We start from the raw sequence: 5,295 nt of genomic DNA, 5'->3' as shown, positions 1-5,295 counted from the left end.
TCAATATTTTCCCAACTCATCAAATATACTTCACAACATAATTTTTAGAAACTGTACAGTATTCTATAATTTGGGTATGTGATAATTCCCTTATCTCCAATTATAGAACATTTGCATAGATGTAGTTGTGATGTTACCATTATTTTATTTTTCATTAAATTGATAAATTTATTTGATATGAAATGATAAATTTATATTTACTCAATTCATCCAGAAACATGGTAGAAATCTTCATTTATTTAATTTTCTCTCTTTTTTTAATATTTCAAGGTAAATATTTGAGGTTTTCTTCTTACATGTTTCACTCCTGTTTGGTGAATTTACTTAAAAGTTAACTACGTTTCTGTTGTTATTGTGAATGTATTTTCCCTCAACTACATATTCTTCTTGATCATTATCTTTTGTATATTAACTTTGCATCTAGCCACTATCTTAGTTTCTTATTGATTTTAATCACTTTTTGAAATGATTTTTATGTAAATTCACATCAAATATTTACAAGTCCTTGATAAAGAAAAATAGACGAATACCGGGGTGAGAGTAAATTTATGAGTTTCAATTTAAGAGATAATTGAGTATTGCTGTGGGATATTTTAATCCCTACCATCTTCTCCATCTTTCTTTTGGGAGAGTTGGAAGGTTAAATACTTGCTTTCCCCTTACATTCAATAATTATAATGAGTGAATGGGGGGAAGGCTGCAGGTGGCTCAGACATAAAGGAGACTGCCCAAAGGAGGGAGTGGTGACTGTCACCCAGCCTGTGCCCTGGGAGCAGACTTGTGCACCCTGATGCATGTGTGGCTCCCTCTTGTGAAGGGGAGCATAAGGGCACTTCTGATTTGGACTGGCAGCTGAGGGGCTGCTTTGTGACTGTAGTTTACACAAAGGGATTCAGAGACCAGCCTTGGTCCTGGCACCATAGCCTTAAACTAAGTAAGTCTTGATCTCACTGCCCATAGAGCCTGACTTTCATTTCCCTTGCATGGCTAAAGTAAAGATGGACTAGTGACTCATTTTTGGTGCTCTAGTGGAATTGGGCACAATGGCACTGGTAGATGGGATTATGCCCTTGCAGAGTGGGGCTTATTTATAGGATGATTCCAGGCCACTTTGGAAATTAACTGGAGAGTAGCATGCCTCATTTCAGACATTGTCCATACTATCTTTTTTCTATCCTCAGACTCACACACACTATTCTCTCTGCATGGTTAGTGTTCACTGTAATACACACAGGGAAAAAAGCCTTTAATATCCACAAAGCACTTAAATATGAATTATTGTTTCATTAAGTTTTCCCAGGAAATGTTGTGTCCAGGGCTCACCTGTACCCTGCATCAGTACATTTATCCTTTTACATTGAGTGTTCCTGGGTGGTACTAAGACAAAAAAGGAATATATCAAATTATAAGAACCTGAAGCATCCCCAAAAGTAATCAGTTGGAGAAAACATTTTTTTGAGAGTGCATCTCTCATATTTATTGATCAAATGGTTGTTAACAATAAAATTCTATATAGGGGACTCAATGCACAATCATTAATCAACCCCAAGCCTAATTCTCAACAGTCTCCAATCTTCTGAAGCATAATGAACAAATTCTTACATGGTGAACAATTTCTTACATAGTGAATAAGTTCTTACATGGTGAACAGTGCAAGGGCAGTCATATCACAGAAACTTTCGGTTTTGATCACGCATCACGAACTATAAACAATCAAGTCAGATATGATTATTCATTTGATTTTTATACTTGATTTATATGTGAATCCCACATTTCTCCCTTTTTTTAAATGAAATGCTGAAGTGGTAGGTAGATACAAGATAAAGATAGAAAACATAATTTAGTGCTGTAAGAGGGAAAATGTAGATGATCAGGTCTGTGCCTATAGACTAAGTATTAATCCGAGCTAGACAAGGGCAACAAAACATCCACAGATGCAGAAGATTGGAGAAAACATTTTTCATGAGGTTGTGTTCAAGCATTAGGTTTGCTGAGAAGGTTTTTGACAAGCCCACTTGAATCTCCAACCCAGGGTCCTACATATGGACACAATTACTGTGGATAAGAGAGGGAAAGGTGTTCTGGTCACTCTGTGGGTGACGGGAAGAGGATGAGGAAGGAAGAGAAGGAGGCAGCATTAGGGATAATGTGAGAAATGATGGGTGTGCATGGTGCCCTTCCCGCAACTCTCCCCAACCCCAGCCTGAAGCCAGGTGAATAACCCCACCCAGAGCTGGGATGTTTGGATCAGAACAAGACAGCAAGGAGGAGAGAGGCTCACATGGACACATCTGTACAGGGTGTGTGTGTGTAAAGAGAGAGAATGTTGGGGACTTAGACATTTAATCACCATGAAAGTGGGGGTAAGAGACAAATTTACCTAAGTCAGCAAGACCTGGAAACTGACCAGTGGACATCTGGGTTGTATATATTTTTCCTTCAACAATGCTTAAGAATGCATAAGAATTTCCATTCAAAACACACAGGAACATTGATACAATATAGCCTAGTCCAAATGACTTACACAGGTTCTGGTAAGACCGTATTTGCTATTTGCTTCATTGAAATATTCCATGGAGACATATTTTCTCTCAAACTGACTTAACACTATTAACCTCCTGCAATTCTATATGACTATATGACCTACACACGTATGGATTCTAGTTCTTGAGAGGCTGTCTCTGACCAGAGCTCACAGTCCTCAACAGTTTTCTCAGGGCCTCCTTCATCTCCTTGTTCCGGAGGCTGTAGATCAAGGGATTTAAAAGTGGAGTCATCACAGAATAAAACAGAGTCACAATTTTCTGGATCCCTGCTGGTTTGCCTGCTGTTGGGCTCGCATACATCACCATGATGGAGCCGTAGAAAAGAGACACCACAGCCAAGTGGGAGCCACAGGTAGAGAAGGCTTTACACCGGCCTTCCGCTGAGGGGACTCTCAGCACAGCCCTGATCACCAGGGTGTAGGTGCTGCTAATGAAGAGGAAGGTGGAGAAAATCAGGACTGAGTTGATGATGGCAGAGGTGATCTCAGTGGCAGGAGCTGGCACACAGGACAATTAGAGAAGGGGTCCTGGGTCACATAAAATGTGATCAATAGTATTGGGGCCACAGAAAGGAAGCTGGGAGATGAGGTAAACTGGGAGGAGAAAAAAGGAGAAGCCACACACCCAGCAGCAGGCTCCCATTCTGATGCAGCGCTGAACTTTCATGACAGTGGGGTAGTGCAGGGGCCTGCAGATGGCAAGATACCTGTCAAAGGCCATGGTGGACAAGAAGAAGGTCTCAGTGGTGCCCATGGAGAAGTAAAACTGGAGGAAGCAACCAGAGAACAAGATGATCTGGTCCCAGAGAGAAAGTTGGCCAGCATGTTGGGGACTGTAGAAGTGACATAGCAGATCTCCAGGAAGGAGAAATTGGCCAGCAGGATATACATGGGGGTGTGGAGGTGGTTGTCCCAACTCACTGCACAGATAATGCTCAGGTTTCTGGTTAGTGTCAGGATGTAGATCACAGAGAACAGTGAGAAGAGGAGGGCCTGAGTCTCCCAGGAACAGGGGAATCCAAGGAGGATGAATTCACTCTCAGGGTCAGAGTGATTATTCCCTCCTGATGTTTTCATTTTTCTCCTAAAATTGTAATTACAAGACATCACCATGTCACAAAGGACTCTACAGATTTTCTTAGGAGATGTTCTCTGAATTTCTCTACAGTTCAACTAACAACATAGTTTTAGATCATGGAATGATTCTCAGCATTCTTAGCTCCAGTCTGATCCTGGGAGGAAGTCAGGGACTCGGGCGGTGTGGTGCTTCTTACACCCTTATTGTTACAATCACACCCATCATGGCTCATATCACAAGTGTTTTCATTTCCTCAGCACTACATAAAACAACATAGCTTCTCTCTTGCCATTTAGAGGCTTTTAACCTATGTCAGGAACATGAACCTGGGCCAAACCTATATAAGGGACATATAGAGGTTTAATCAATTGCGGTTCAAGCTCTGTATAAATAGAAGACATTGCAAGAATGTATAACCACAAAGCAAGAGTTTTACTACTGTAATCTTTAGTTATACCACATGGGTAGTTTTACATGTGGTTTCTTTCCACATAGTATTGTGAATATTGTGAAGGAGATAAAGAAAACAACATTTCATCAATGAATCCTACAGTACCCTGTTTCCCAATTCTGCTTTAGTTTTCTGTAAAGGACAGATGGCTACCTGGCATTGTTATATATTTACTATGTATTTTCTGCCCCCAACCACCTGACCATGAGAGGAGGGTATTATTTTGCTCACTGACACCTTCTCAGTATCTAGGACAGTGTCTGTCATATTATAGGTGCTCATTTAAATATTTGTTGTCTCAGTCAACGAACATGCCCTGAAAGTAACCTGTTAGGAAAACAACTGCTTATAGTCTAGGAGAAAAGTTTTTTAAAATTCAAAGACCAAAATCTTCAGTTTGCTAAAAACAAAAGCAAGGTAACAAGGACTTTCTTTGTTAAGGGCTATACCCTGAGTCCAAGTAAATAGGAGATCTGTCATAGGAGCCTATTCAAGACAGCCCCATCCAAGCTACGTCTCTTTCTGAAGGACTTCGTCTTTCTTCATGCTCCCCCTCATCCCATCATCCACTCATCCACTTTACTTTGTGCTTGTTTATTGTTGCTAAGTTATAATCATGATCTATAGGTGTGTGTGTGTGTACACGTGCAATGTTCTTTGCTCTCTTCTTTCTCAAATTGTTTCTGTATCTAATTGTCCATATCTTTAAATAGTTTTACTGAATGGCTTTTATAAGCATTTCCCCTTATTTTTAAGTAGATAAGTGAACTGATTTAGTTTTCTTCCTCTAAAATTTATCTATAGTCTGTGACTGATATATTTTCCCTATGTTACCAGCCAATGTGTTTCAATAGAAAAATATTTTACTACCTGTTTTTTCTTTCCCCCCATTTTCAGGGTCAGGAAATCTGGTATCTGTGACTTGAATAAGTAATAAGGTATAGAATAAAGTTGTCATTCCACAGTTTATTCCTGGCCTATGTGATTTGTAGCTCAGCTAACATCTCAAAGTAAAATATTTTTATTAAATATATTACTTACATATTTGTAAATAAAGCACATGTAACCTACCATTAATTTAGACCAGTCTGATGCTGGAGGCCATGTTAATTAGTTGAGAACATAGCCAGTTTCCATTATGAGGAAGGTAGTCCTATTTACATTTTCATATAGAGAAAATACAGCAGAGGGTTAGAGGAAAGGGAAAAGGACATTGCGGAG

The 5,295-nt window shown here is 39.6% G+C and overlaps 1 pseudogene; it reads right to left on the bottom strand.

Moving 5' to 3' along the window:
- Positions 1 to 2,615: 2,615 nt before the first annotated feature.
- On the bottom strand, positions 2,616 to 3,622 carry LOC130682235 (olfactory receptor 11G2-like; annotated as a pseudogene).
- Between the last annotated feature and the right edge of the window lie 1,673 nt (positions 3,623 to 5,295).

The sequence above is a fragment of the Manis pentadactyla genome (genome assembly GCF_030020395.1).
Source record: "Manis pentadactyla isolate mManPen7 chromosome 11 unlocalized genomic scaffold, mManPen7.hap1 SUPER_11_unloc_1, whole genome shotgun sequence".
Classification (NCBI taxonomy): Eukaryota; Metazoa; Chordata; class Mammalia; order Pholidota; family Manidae; genus Manis; species Manis pentadactyla.
The sequence above is the reverse complement of the archived record's forward strand: the minus strand, read 5'-3'. Positions and strand labels throughout refer to the sequence as shown.